Source organism: Solanum verrucosum, unplaced genomic scaffold (genome assembly GCF_900185275.1).
Source record: "Solanum verrucosum unplaced genomic scaffold, falcon-dt-bn FXZP01000296.1, whole genome shotgun sequence".
Lineage (NCBI taxonomy): Eukaryota > Viridiplantae > Streptophyta > Magnoliopsida > Solanales > Solanaceae > Solanum > Solanum verrucosum.
Window position 1 is genome coordinate 1,731,917 of NW_026020470.1, and position 16,065 is coordinate 1,747,981.

The 16,065-nt window shown below is 36.8% G+C and overlaps 1 pseudogene; it reads left to right on the plus strand.

Annotated features, from left to right (window-relative positions):
- Positions 1–1,641: 1,641 nt before the first annotated feature.
- LOC125809042 (F-box protein CPR1-like) lies at positions 1,642–2,492 on the plus strand (annotated as a pseudogene).
- Positions 2,493–16,065: the final 13,573 nt, after the last annotated feature.

Below are 16,065 nucleotides of genomic sequence, written 5' to 3' on the forward strand. Positions count from 1 at the left end.
AGAATAATATAATTGAAATCAAAACAACACATGAATGAATCTTCAAAATATTTGGAAACCATTCAAGCTATTGTACTAATATGACCATCTCTTTTGATGAAATCTTTCAAGATCATTAAGCTTCGTTCTTCATTTTGATGAACTTGTACCAACGTAATGTGAACATTTATGTGATGAATCTTAAAGAATATATCTATGATCTCTAAGATGAATTTTAATAAATTTATCTATGATCTTTATCAAAATGAATACCATATGGTGATATTATGAAGTACATAATTTATGAAGAAGATGAAGAAAACAAAAAGATTAAAAAGAGGGATAAACTATACTAATAAAAAGAAAGAATAAGAAAATGAAAATGAACATTCAACATCTCCTTAGATAATTGTTATTTATAGATTATGTAAACCATAAGAATAGTTAGAAAGGATTTGAAAAGACATGTTATTTAAATAGGGAATATTAATAGATGGAGGTTTTTTTGTAACTTATTAGATATAATTAGAATAGTAAATATGATTGAATTTTTTAATTAATAAACAAACTATTTAATAAAAAGAAATGAAGTAAAAAAGCCAAAAAAAAGGAGAAAAAAGAAAAATAGAAATAGAGGTCATAGAGAGGTGTCACATCACCTTGTCTATGTTTCTCCTTTTATATATATATATAATTTGTAGTTGAAGTGTTAAAAATTGTCAAAATTGAGAAAAAGGACAATTTAGGTGTATGTCTGCTTGTAGCGGATTGGGGAAGAAAATTTGTAATTTTGGAGAGACAATATTCACGGTAAATAACAAGACACCAAGAGTTGTCAGTATGGAAAATATAATACTCATAGAAATCAATGTGAATTGCAAGGAAATTATAAACTTTATTGCTAATGATTATCTATTATATATCAATATTTTATGTGATTGCAGAGATATGTTTTGCCAGCTGGGGAACCCCATGTACCATAGTTACAGAGAAACAAATCACGTGGAAGATACGCTTGCAAAGGAGGGCACAAACATGGAGCAAGCTAACTTCTTCATCTTTTGAAAAGTTCTACCTTTGTTTGTTTCGAATGATATTGAAGCAGTCAAAGCATAAACTTGTTTTCTTAGGCTAAAATCTCCAGTAATTACCATAAATAGTTGTAATAGTATTAGTATTCTCCCCGTCCCCCAATCCTTGGTAGCGGACAAACAGATTTACCTGATGCATATTAGTTATTAATATAGTATATATCCCTTTATACCAGAAAAAAATAATTTTAAAAGACAACTATAAACTTAAAAGAGATAACATTCTTTTCTTTAAGACACCTCATTATAATAATAGCCAAACTTACTAGTATTTTTCACACAATCTATTTTCTTACACACAACCATATACTAGTCATACTTGATATTTTTTTAAACACATCACTAAATATTAGTCATACATTCTACTTATTTATTTCACAAACTATTTTCTTACACACATCACCATACACTAGTCATACTTTCTATTTTTTTTCACAAACTATATAGTTACATTATTTGTAGATTACTCTTCTACCAATATTATTTTTCACTCTTTCCTTAGAGCCCAAATATATATTTAAAAAAAGGGAAAATTTATGCACCACATATTTTTCCTTTCGCTCCAAAACAATAATGACAACCAAAGGAAAATAACCTATGAGTAGGGATCTGAAGCAGCATAGTATAAGCTTTTTTATCCAATTGAAATGTTTAGGAAACTTGCATGCAATCAATTATGGTCCATGGTCTTATGAATAAATTGCCTGAAGATCTAATCATATTTATACATTTGAAGTTTCCAGTAAAATCTCTCATAAGATTCAACTGTATCTCTAAATTTTTTTACACTGTTATACAATCATCTACTTTCATCAATCTTTATCTAAATCGTACCACAACAACCCAAGAAGAATTTATCCTATTCAAGCGCTCCATCGAAGAAGAACTTAATCAATATAAAACAATCTTCTCATTTCTTTATGAAACTGATGCTAATTATATTAACCCGATCTTTTCAGATATCGATGTGCCATATCTCACCTCCCCTCGTAGTAGGAATTATGATCAGCTCATTGGTCCTTCCCATGGTTTAATTGCTTTAGTCAGTAACACTAGCGCTGTCTTATTTAATCCAGCTACAAGATATTATAGGGTTCTACCTCCTAGTCCCTTTGGTAGTCCACCAGGTTTTCGTCGTTGTATTGAAGGTGTTGGCTTTGGGTTCGATCAAATTAATAATGATTACAAGGTTGTTAAGATTGCTGAAGTATAGACGGATCCACCTTACAGAGATCCTGACGCGAGGAAGAGAAAAATCGAGGTATATGACGTGTGTATAGATTCTTGGAGAGAATCGGATCATGTAGATCAACAGTTTCCCTCGATGTACTATTTACCTTGTTCTCAAATATTTTATAAGGATTCTTGTCATTGGTTTGCAATTCCAAACACAGAAGACATTGTTTCAATTCTCTGTTTTGATATCAGAACAGAGGTATTTCGCGTCATGAAAATGCCTAATAATTGTCATTTCTTTGGCAGAACGTGTTATGCTCTCGTGATTTTAAGTGAGTGTCTAACGTTGATTTGCTATCCGGATTCAAAATCAGATATTGATCCAACGCAAACAATGAGGGAATATGGTGTGTATGAGTCTTGGTTTAAGAAATACACAATTGGACGTCTTCCTATTGAATCTCCATTAGGTGCTTGGAAGCATCACTTATTGATTTTTCAGAGTATAACCGGTTATCTGATTTTCTATGATCTGAATTCTGGAAAAACCCGGTAATTTAGTTTAGGTGGTTCTCCGAGAAGTTTGAGAGTTGCTTCTTACAAGGAAAACTTGAATTCTATTCCGGGAGGAACTGAACCTGGTACACAAGTTCAAAAATTCTAGAGAAGATGTAGTAGCTCTTCGATTTTGAGTTTTGACAAATTCGCACCTTATTAACAACATTCTGCCATGCCAATGTCCTTCAGGTGATAATGGATGATGACTATAATAAAAGAAACATTTAGTGGTAATATTTGTTCCCACAAAACATTTAGTTGTAAATAAATTAATGTCCTTGCATTCTGAGTTTTTAAAGCCTTCAGTGACATTTATATAGAGTGGGGTTATAAATATCCATATTTATTGTTGCTAAATCCTTTATTTGTTGTCATGAATGCAAGTTATTAACCTATCCAAGTCTGATCTTCATTAAGCAGATACCGAGAAAGGGCCCAAAATAGTCTCTCATCTTTAGGTTAAGACTCAAAGTCATCCTTGAGTTTTCACATGGAGCACTAATAGTCCCTCATGTTAGCAATATTGGTGCACTTTTGGTCCTCCCCTAAACTTTTGCCTATATTTTAAAATTAATTTTATCCACAATTTTATGTAAGGAAATTCAGTGGCGGAGTTAGGATTTTCAATAAAGGGGTTCAAAATTTGAAAAAATAGACATACGAAGTAGCCGAAGGGGTTCGACATCTACTATATATACCTAAAGAATTATTTTAACCATGTATAAATAATATAATTTTTCTCCGAAGGGGGTTCGGATGAACCCCCTTCTTGTAAGATGGCTCTGCCACTGTAAGGAATGTTCAATCGTCTTTTTATATATTTTAGTAGAAATAATAACTCTATGTGAGAGAAGGTGAGAAGAAGAACAAATTGTTTTGTTCAGTAGAAATATTATTGCAGCTAAACTAAGAACATCTTGACATATGACGTTGCAAGAAAAGAAAAAAATGTACTATTGCACATGGAATCGTCGTGATGAACCTCTCGACTTTACCTGCAATACAATTTCTACTAAACAAAACAAGGTGTTTTTCTTCTCACATTTTCTCACCCAGAGTTATTATTTCTACTAAATATATAAAATGACGATTGAACATTCCATACATAAATTATGGATAAAAACAATGTTAAAATATAGGAAAAATCTAGGAAGAGGACCAAAATTGCACTAATATTGCAAACATGAGGGACTGTTAATGCTCAATGTGAAAACTCAAGGATACCTTTGAGTGTTAACCCAAACATGAGAGACTATTTTGGGCCTTTTCAGTTACGCCCCGAGCCTACACCCTGGACGTGGCCGGCACTCGAAGACCATTGTTGGCCCCCAAGCGATCCCTTGGCCTGAATTTCTTAACTCAGTGGAAACTTAACTCAACAGAATAACTCAATGCAATGAAAGGTCATAAAACAACCTAACTGACAAAAACTGGCCAAAAAGGCAATTCGTGTCTCAAAATAGAATATTTATATATATACATAGATGAGAGACTCAATACTACCAAACTGACGGTCTATGAAGCCTCTATAACACTGAGAAAGATGTTGGGACAGACCCCACAACATCCTAATAAAACAAAACTAGGAACACAAAATAACAGAGTCCTCCGGAAGGCAAGAAGGCTCACTATTGACTATGGAGTGCTCAGCTGGATCAACGGCGTGCTGGATGCTGATCCTGGGTACCTGCGTCTGCATCATCATAAGATGCAGGCCAACTGGCATCAGTACATTGAATGTACGAGTACGTGAGCTTGAAAGCTAAACAACAATTTAAGCTTAAAATGAGTACAAAGGAACTCTTACCTTGGCTCTGTTCGACTCATGAATAACCGAATTTGATATAAAGCAATAAGACACATGCAATATATATAAAGCTTGTAAAACAGTGTAAACAACTTAGTTCGTTAAGGGATAAAACAATAACAAACTCAACTTTACTTATATATAAGTAATATAACTTTAGTGGGAGATTCTTTAACTGACAACCACCACTATGAGCCCTAGTGGATCCGCTAGCTTAACTTACGTGATCATCTAAAATGTACGACCCATTAAATCCCATGTTTGGCTACATGGTTCTTATGGAGAGTTGAGTTAATATGAACTTTTGTCCCCAATTCGGTGCTCAATACTACTCCCAAAAATATACTTTAGCTCATAAGTGTTTTAAACACATCTTTATTTAGTTTGAGATAATTGCTCAAAGCTTAGCACAAAGGCTCTCTTGGAAAACATAGTTCCTTTCTTACTCAAATGTAAAAACATTTATAAACTTCTTTGGGAATACTTAGTTCCCTAATAACTTTTGAGAAATGAACTCAACTCTATACTCTTGGCTTAACTTGAAACTTGAGCCTTAAAACAAAGTTAAAACGTTCAATAAAGACTCTTGAAAAACTTTAAGAAACTTGCTTTGACTTGCTTCTTAACTTCTAGACTTGACTCTAACTTCACTTGACTTCGATCCTAACTTTCCTCGAATTGGATTACGGATTCAAGGGTAATGATCTCATGATTTATGGATGAGTTCGTGATGTTTAGATGTACCTTAGAGTGTTGAAAACAACTATAAAACATAGGTACATTACCAAGGAACATGTATGAAAAAGTTGGGAAGGAATGGGGAGGAATGGCGTCCTTGACGCTCTAAGAAGCGCAGGGCGCCAACCTTCAATTTCCAGAGGGTTTGCTGGGCGCACTGCATGGCGCGCCACCCCAAGGGGGGGAACTTCAGAGTCCCTTTTGGGGTACGCTGGCTGGCGCGACGCCCCAGCCTTTTGCCCGGAAAATCCGACTTTTCTCCTTAGTTTCTCCAACTCTAAACTCTCTTAACATCAAAGGTTCTTTCCCCAAACACTTAGAATCATTAAAACCCTCAATATACAATAACTTCAACTCAAAATCACACCCGGAAACACGTACCAAACCACCAAGAAACTTCAACAACACAACCACAAGAATTCAACAGCCACAACCAATCTTTTCTTTGAATTAAAACAAGTATGGCATGTGGGGGAATGAGCCAACCCACCACCATGATCTCACATACCTTATTAGGGATCACCCCCGACGAAAACCACGATGATCTTGACGAATTTTTCTTCTTCTTCTCTTTCTCCTCTTCTTTCTTTCTTCACTCACAACCCTAACTCTCACTTTTAAAAAGGAAAACTGAATTAAAATCAGTCTAGACCCTTAATATAACCAAAAGAAATGGTTAGGGAAAAGACCAAAATACCATTACAAATTCGAACTAAACTACCCTATGTCAACAGCCTAACTCCAAAGGGCATAACTCCCTGATACGAACTTGAAATCGAGCAAACTCAGCGGCGTTGGAAAGATCACTCCAAGAGCTTTCCAAACATAACTGGTAATACACCTAACTCATCCTGAGCTAGGAGTTATGACCATTTTAAATTGACCAAAAACTCATTTTTTTTCATACTTAACTAAATTTCCAGATTTTTGAATTCTTTCCAAAAATGACTATTTCCAATTATAAGCTCATTCATGGCTATTTCAAATTGCACGATGTTACAATATCTCCCCCTTGGAAACATTCGTCCTCGAATGAGGTTACCCTTATTAGGCTAAGGGTGTAACATCAAACTCAAACACCCAACAAGCAACCATGCAAACAACAACAACAACATGCTCACTATAATTAAAGAGCACTAAGAAGGAAATTAGTACCTTGATCTGCATTTCCTCCGGATTCAAAGAGATATGGATATCTCTTCTTCATGTCCTCTTCAGCTTCCCAAGTAGCTTCCTCAACAAATTGGTTCCTCCAAAGGACCTTGACTGATGCTACCTCTTTCGTTCTCAACCTGCGAACTTGGCGATCTAAAATCTAAACAGGAATATCCTTATAAGATAAGCTATCCTTGATCCTAATATTTTCAGTTGGTAGAATCAATGAAGGATCGCATATGTACTTCTTCAACATGGAGATGTGAAATACCGGATGAACCGCTGCTAATTCCTGTGGTAGCTCCAATTCATAAGCAACATTGTCAATCCTCTTGGTCTATGCGGTAAGGTCCAATATACCGGGGACTAAGTTTCCCCTTCTTACCAAACCTCATAACCCTCTTCATGGGTGAAACTTTCAAATATACCCAATCATCTACTTCAAACTCTAACGCCCTTCTCCTAACATCAGTGTAGGATTTTTGACGACTCTGTGCCGATTTCAACCTCTCTTGAATCACTTTCACCTTCTCCATAACTTGGTGAACTAAATCTGGCCCTATCAACCCTGCTTCACCCACTTCAAACCATCCAATAAAGAGCTTCATATGGAGCCATCTGGATGCTAGAGTGATAATTGTTGTTGTAGGCAAACTCAATGAAAGATAGGTGATCATCCCAACTCCCTTTGAAATCGATCACACAAGCCCTCAACATATCTTCTAAAGTCTGAATAGTGCGCTCTGCTTGCCCATCAGTCTGAGGATGAAACACAGTACTTAAGTGCACCTTTAAACCCAAGCCTTTCTGAAAACATTTCCAGAACTGTGCAGTAAACTGTGCACCTCTATCTGAAATAATAGAGATTGGGACTTCATGAAGTCTCACCACCTCTTGAATATATAACCTGGCATAATCTTCTGCTGAATGGGTAGTCTTTACCGGAAGAAAATGGGTTGATTTTGTCATTCTGTCGACAATTACCCAAATAGAATCATGCTGTCTGCGAGACCTTGGCAGCCCTGTGATCAAATCCATATTGATCATCTCCCACTTCCATTTCGGAAGTTCTATATTCTGTGCCAAACCACCGGGCCTTTGGTGTTCAACTTTCACTTGCTGGCAATTTGGACATTCAGCAACAAATTCAGCAATGCCTTTTTTCATGCTATTCCACCAATAAACTTCTCTCAAGTCACGATACATCTTTGTGGAACCCGGATGAATGGAATATTTGGAGCTATGAGCTTTTTTCATAATCTTCTCTTGGAGTCCATCCACCATAGGTACACAATCTACCTTGAAATCTCAATACACCATCTCCCCCTGTTCAAAAACTAATACTTTTTGCTTTTGAACATTTGCCTTCAACTCAAGCAAAATGGGATCTTGGTCTTGTTTCTCTTTCACTTCTGACACTAATGATGACTCGGCCCCATTCGTCACCGCTATTCCTCCTTCTGTGGAATCCATAAGTGTGACTCCCAAGCGTGCCAGTCTGTGCACATCTTTTGCTACCTCTCTCTTCCCTTCTTCAATATGGGCAGTGCTACCCATAGACAACCTGCTTAAAGAATCAGCAACAACATTAGCCTTAACTGGGTGGTAAAGAATACTCAGGTCATAATCCTTGAGTAATTTTAACCACCTCTTCTGTCTGAGATTAAGCTCTTTCTGAGTAAGCACATATTGAAAACTCTTGTGATCAGTGAATATATCAACATGCACACCATACAAGTAATGATGCTATATCTTCAAAGCGAATACTACAACAACCAACTCTAAGTCATGGGTTGGGTAATTCTTCTCATGAGCCTTCAACTGTCTGGAGGCATAAGCTATAACCTTGCCATTCTGCATTAATACACAACTCAAACCAACTCTAGATGCATCACAATACACCACAAAACCTTGAGTGCCTTCTGGTAAGGTCAAAATTGGAGCAGAAATCAACCTCTTTTTCAATTCCTGAAAGCTTTTCTCACAAGCTTCAGCCATTGAAATTTCATTGTCTTCTGAGTCAACTTGGTCAAAGGAGATGCAATAGACGAGAACCCCTCTACAAACCTTCTATAATAGTCAGCTAAACCCAAGAAACTCCTAAATATCAGTTGGAGACGTGGGTCTAGGCCAATTCTGCACTGCCTAAATTTTTCAAGTATCAACTTTAATTCCATCCCCAGACACAATATGGCCTAGGAATGCCACAGACTCAAGCCAAAACTCACACTTAGAGAACTTGGCGTACAACTCCTTATCTTTCAAAGTCTGAAGAACTATTTTGAGATGACTAGCATGATCTTTTTCATTCCTTGAATAGATTAGTATGTCATCAATGAAGACGATAACAAACATATCTAAATAAGGTTTGAAGACTCTATTCATAAGGTCCATGAATGCTGCCGGTGCATTGGTCAAACCAAAATACATGACCAAAAACTCATTATGACCGTATCTGGTTCTGAAAGCTGTCTTTGGAATATCACATTCCCTTACTCTTAATTGATGATAGCCTGATCTGAGGTCGAAAAGATCATCAATCCTCGAAAGAGGGTACTTATTCTTGATGGTAACCTTGTTCCACTGGCGGTAATCTATACACATCCTGAGGGAACCATCTTTCTTTCTCACAAACAATACCGGAGCGCCCCAAGGTGAGACACTTGGTCGAATGAAACCCTTATCTAGGAGATCTTTCAACTATTTCAACTCTGCTGGTGCCATTCTATATGGCGGAATAGAGATAGGACGAGTATCTGGAATAATATCTACGCCGAAATCTATTTCTCTCTCAGGAGGAATTCCGGGTAGGTCATCAGGAAAAACTTCTGGAAACTCTCTTACTATAAGATCTGATTGAAAAGAAGGTATCTCAACACTAGAGTCATTAACTCGGACTAAGTGATAGACACAACCCTTCGAAACTAACTTTATCGCCTTAAGGTACGAAATGAAGCAACCCTTAGGCACTGCTGAACTACTACTCCACTCTAAGACTGGCTCATTTGGAAACTGAAACTTGACCACTCAATTTCTACAATCTAATGATGCATAACATGCATGAAGCCAATCCATACCTAGAATGACATCAAAATCTACCATGTCTAACTCAACCAAATCAGCCATGGTGCTCTTGTGATTGATGGAAACAGGACAATCACGATAGATTCTTTCTGCTAGAATAGACTCCCCAACGGGTGTAGAAACACAAAAGGGTTCACAAAGTCTTTCAGGAAGAACATCAAACTTATTTGCAACATAAGGAGTTACAAAAGATAAACTTGCTCCTGGGTCTAGCAAAGCATACACATCAAAAGCAAAGACTTTGATCATACAGTGACATCATTTGGAGAATTCTCTTGCTCATGGCGACTGGTGATTGCGTAGAGGCGGTTTACTCCTCCGCCTATACTAGAAGTAGCTCATCTAGGTGCCATCCTGTCTAGGGGAGCAACTGATGAAGATTAGGCCCTGTTGCCCAGATTTCCACTACCTTGCTTGCTCTTAGGGCACTCTTTCATGAAGTGACCCTCTTGTCCACACTTAAAACAAGCTGTCTGACCATCACAACATTTCCCTGGGTGGGTTCTACCACACCTAGCACATGCAGGAATCAAACTACCTCATTGTGCCACACCTCCTGAGGACTGTGCTGGTCTAGTCTTGAAGTCCTTTGAATTCTGGCCATTATGTTCACCTCTGTATCTGGGTGCAGGTGCCCTAGCAGATGATAGAGCAGGTCCCTTTTGCCTTTGTTGAAAGGACGGACGGTTTGCATTACCTTTCTGCTGCCCGGACTCATTACCGGTCTTAGCTCTCTTATTTCTGAAATCTTCCCTATCCCTCAGTTTCTCTTCCTCAACCTGCTGCACATAAACCATCAATCTTGATATGTCCATGTCCCCAATAAGCATTGCAGCCCTACCTTTCTTACTCGATAGACGAGACAACCCAGCAACAAACAAGCTCATTCTACTCCTCATGTCCGCAACCATCTTCAGAGCATAACGAGATAATTGGGTGAACTTCAACCCGTACTCATGAACACTCAAAGAATCCTGCTTAAGTGTGAGGAAATCACGTACCTTGGCCTCTTTCAATTCTCGAGGAAAGAAACGCCCCAAGAAAGCTTCCTAAAAATAGGCCCAACTCGCAAGTGGTGCATCCTCAGATCTTCCCCCTTTTCATTGGTCGAACCAAGTTCTAGCAACATCCTTCAATTGGTACGTAGCTAGTTCAACTCGCTCAGTATTTGCCATATGCATCACATCAAAAATCTTTTTCAGCTCCTCAATGAAGTTCTCTGGATCCTCAGTAGTGCTCGAACCCATGAAACTCGGAGGATTCATCCCCAAGAACTCACGAATCCTTGAAGTGTCAGCTCCTTCATGTCGAGCTCCCCTTTGCTGACCAATCTGATTAGTTACATCTTGACTCAACATCCTAATTGTCTTTCTGAACTCAGCATTAGTAACTTCCCTTTGATGTTGCACTCCCAGGGCATAAGGTAACTCTTGTTCCTCAACATAACGTCTAGCAGGACGCCCTCTGCCAACTCTTCGTAAAGGCATGATTATCTGAAAACACCGCAAGCACAAATTAGAAAGAAAATGTTTAGAGATAAACTCTAACGCACGAGATGAGTGTGAAAAAAAATAAGAAATCTTCCTAAGTGTCGTAGCCTCCTAATTATAGTTGTGGCGCGCTTCACGCTGATAACTAGGACTCTATAGACACGGCTTCATAGACTCCCTAGGACTCTTGAACTCTGTGCTCTGATACCAAGTTTGTCACGCCCCGAGCCTACACCCTGGACATGGCCGACACTCGAAGACCATTACTGGCCCCCAAGCGAACCCTTGGTCTGACTTTCTTAACTCAACGGAAACTTAACTCAACAGAATAACTCAATGCAATGAAAGGTCATAAAACAACATCGCTAATAAAAACTGGCCAAAAAGGCAACTCGTGTCTCAAAATAGAATATTTATATATATACATAGCTGAGAGACTCAATACTAACTAACTGATGGTCTATAAAGCCTCTATAACACTAAGAAGGATGTTGGCACAGACTCCACAACATCCTAATAAAACAAAACTAGGAACACAAAATAACAGAGTCCTCTGGAAGGCAAAGAGGCTCACTACTGACTCTGGAGTGCTCAGCTGGATCAATGGCGTGCTGGATGCTGATCCTGGGTACCTACGTCTGCATCATCATAAGATACAGGCCAACTGGCATCAGTACATTGAATGTACGAATATGCGAGCTGGAAAGCTAAACAACAACTTAAGCTTGAAAGGAGTACAAATGAACTCTTACCTTGGCTCTGTTCGACTCATGAATAACCGAACTCAATATAAAGCAATAAGACACATGCAATATATATAAAGCTTGTAAAACAGTGTAAACAACTTAGTTCTTTAAGGATAAAACAATAACAAACTCAACTTTACTTATATAAAAGTAATATAACTTTAGTGGGAGATTCTTTAACCGACAACCACCACTATGAGCCCTAGTGATGATACAATGTTTTACCTCACGTTGCCCAAGGACCATCCTATACCTTGCCGTGATATAGGACCTTACTTAACTTAGTGATCCACTAGCTTAACTTACGTGATCATCTAAAAAGTATGACCCGTTAAATTCCATGTTTGGCTACAAGGTTCTTATGGAGAGTTGAGTTAATATGAACTCGTGTCCCCAATTCGGTGCTCAATACTACTCCCAAAAATATACTTTAGCTCATAAGTGTTTTAAACACATCTTTCTTTAGTTTGAGATAATTGCTCAAAGCTTAGCCCAAAGGCTCTCTTGGAAAGCATGGTTCCTTTCTTACTCAAATGTAAAAACATTTATAAACTTCTTTGGGAATACTTAGTTCCCTAATAACTTTTGAGAAATGAACTCAACTCTATACTCTTGGCTTAACTTGAAACTTGAGCCTTAAAACAAAGTTAAAACGTTCAATAAAGACTCTTGAAAAACTTTAAGAAAATTGCTTTGACTTGCTTCTTAACTTCTAGACTTGACTCTAACTTCACTTGACTTCGATCCTAACTTTCCTCGAATTGGATTACGAATTCAAGGGTAATGATCTCATGATTTATGGATGAGTTTGTGATGTTTAGATGTACCTTAGAGTGTTGAAAACAACTATAAAACATAGGTACATTACCAAGGAACATGTATGAAAAAGTTGGGAAGGAATGGGGAGGAATGGCGTCCTTGACGCTCTGAGAAGCGCGGGGCGCCAGCCTTCAATTTCCAGAGGGCTTGCTGGGCGCACTGCATGGCGTGCCGCTCCAAGGGGGGGAACTTCAGAGTCCCTTTTGGGGTGCGTTGGCTGGCGCGACGCCCCAGCCTTTTGCCCAGAAAATTCGACTTTTCTCCTTAGTTTCTCCAACTCTAAACCCTCTTAACATCAAAGGTTCTTTCCCCAAACACTTAGAATCATTAAAACCCTCAATATACAATAGCTTCAACTCGAAATCACACTCGGAAACACGTACCAAACCAACAAGAAACTTTAACAACACAACCACAAGAATTCAACAACCACAACCAATATTTTATCAGAATTAAAACAAGTATGGCGTGTGGGGGAATGAACCAACCCACCACTATGATCTCACATACCTTATTAGGGATCACCCCCGACGAAAACCACGATGATCTTGACGAATTTTTCTTCTTCATCTCTTTCTCCTCTTCTTTCTCTCTTCACTCACAACCCTAACTCTCACTTTTAAAATGGAAAAATGAATTAAAATCAGTCTAGACCCTTAATATAACCAAAAGAAATGGTTAGGTAAAAGACCAAAATACCCTTACAAATTCGGACTAAACTGCCCAATGCCAACAACCCAACTTCCAGAGGGCATAACTCTCTCATACGAACTTGAAATCGAGAAAACTCAGTGGCGTTGGAAAGATCACTCCAAGAGCTTTCCAAACATAACTTGAAATACACCGAAATCATCCTGAGCTAGGAGTTATGACCATTTTAAATTGACCAAAAACTCATTTTTTTTCCCATACTTAACTAAATTTCCAGATTTTTGAATTCTTTCCAAAAATGACTATTTCCAATTATAAGCTCCTTCATAGCTATTTCAAATTGCACGATGTTACATTTTCTCAGCAGATACCTATCAAAAGAAATATTCTTACTAAGTAATTTGTTTAAAAGTCGTTAAAACACAATGATCTTTGTATTTATATATATTTTTTTTTTGAAATTTGATGATTAATAAACTGTGTACAAGGAACTGGAAAGGTATTATTGAAATTAATGCATTTAAAAGGATATTATCATTGATGTTTAGTTTTTCAATATTACTCCATCTGTTTCAAAAAGAGTGACCTAGTTTGACTTGACACAAAATTTAGAAAATAAAGAAGACTTTTGAATCTTGTGGTCCTAAATTAAAGTTATGTCAAATGTATAAAATTGTCCTTTAATCTTGTGGTCTTAAACATGTCACGTGGAAAGTTGAAAGTAAAATGTTACAAAAAAAGAAAGAGGTCATCTTTTTTTAAACAAACTAAAAAGGAAAGGAAGCCATTCTTTTTGAAACGGATGGAGTATCTCTTAGTTTATCAAGAAGTCTTTTAGGAGTTTGTAATACATGTATCTAGTTATTTGTACAAGACCTTTGATTGATATTTGAGTAGCATAAATAGAGATATAGTTGATGATTGTAAGAATCTCAAGTGACCTCAAGTAGCCTAATATAACTTGAGCATTCTCTAAGAAAAATATTCTCCTTCTAAATTTTCTACAAATTGGTATCAAGAGCAATTTTTTGTTCTTAATCTGGGTTAGGTGAAGAAATAATTATGGCATCCAAAATAAATGAAAGTTTTGATTCTTTAGTTGTTCTTACCCCATTTTTTTTTATGGAAATGACTTTGAATACTAGAAGATAAGAATGAGAACGCATCTGAAAGTTGAAGGCTTGTGGACTATTGTTGCAAATGACTATGAAGAGCCAGAAGACAATGGTGAATTAATAGCAGCAGAGATGAAAAATCTTGAGGTTAAGTATCGTCAAGATGCAAAAGCCTTGAGCAAAATTCAAATGGGAGTCTCAAGAGCATATTTTGCAAAAATTGCTACTTGTGAGACTGCAAAGCAAGCTTGGGAGTCTATGGAAGCTAAGGTGTATGTTGATAAAAAGGTACACATTATAAATATTCAAACTCTTAGAAGAGAGTTCCAAAATTTGAAGATGATAGAATCCAAAAAAATAGATGAATATTGTCCAGGAGCCATAAATATTGTTAATGAAATGAGAAATCATGGTGATAAAATTACTGACCAGCAAATTGTGGAAAAGATTCTAATTAGTGTCACAAAAAAGTATGAGTCTATTGTTGTTATCACTGAGGAAACAAACGATCTTTCTATGTTTTCCATCAAATAGTTAGTTGGATTATTTCTTACACGTGAAAATTGAAGATTTTTTTTCGTGAAAACTAACCCAAAGAGACAGTTTTCCAGTCAATAACCATGAGAATTCTAAAAATTTCTCAAAAAATCAACAAAAAAGAGTACAATCCAAAAAAGAAGCAGGATCATGATGATTCTTCTAAGAAGGTTGAACCAAAGGTGAGAAAAGCACTAGTCTTCTTTGTAATATTTGCAAAAAGACTAATTATAATGCAAAAAAATATTGGCATAAAAATAAGGCCAAATCCATCGGTGGCCCCCTAAAGTTGGCATCAAGTTTTACTTAGACACCTTAACTAGGCGATGTTCATTTTAGACACCTCATGTAGGGATTTGTTGTGTCATTTTGACACTTTTTGCTGACATGTCAAAGTGAGTGTGATACACTCAACAATAGCGCGTGAAAGGCTTAATTTAGCCATTTTTAATTTTATTTTCTCTTCTTCTTCTCCATTTTTCAAGCCACCACTCCCACCTTTTTTTCAAGCTTAAACTTCTTCAATGGAGGTCAAATTTTTTATTCAAATTCGTTTTTAAGTCATTTTTCTTCTTCTTCATTGTATTACATTTCTGAATCTACCATCACCTCCCTCCACTTTTTGCCGGAAAAATGGATACCAACACCCATATTTCATATTTATTCTATCTTTCTTTCTTCCTCTCCCTCTTTTCTTCCAAAAAACAACACTAAAAAGAAAGAAGAAGAATAAATATGAAAAATAGTAAAAGAAAAGAATTTTTTTTTTAAAAAAAAAGTACAAAAGAGATTTTGAGTGTAATGAAAAAAGAGATTTTTTAGAATAATATTTTTATTTTATTTACTAAATAGATTTTAAAATAATTTTTAACTGAAAATAACACATGTAATTATTTAATGGATTGTTTGCCCCGTCATCAACGAATGTATTACACTCTCCTTCAGTTTTTTATTTATTGTCAGAAAAGTGTCAAAATAACTACATGAGGTGTCTAAAATGAGCATCGCTTAGTTGAGGTGTTTAAGTGAAACTTGTTGCCAACTTTAGGGGGCAACCGATGTGTTTGGCCTAAAAATAAACCTCAATGTAACTTTTGTAAAAAGTTTGGCCACATTGAG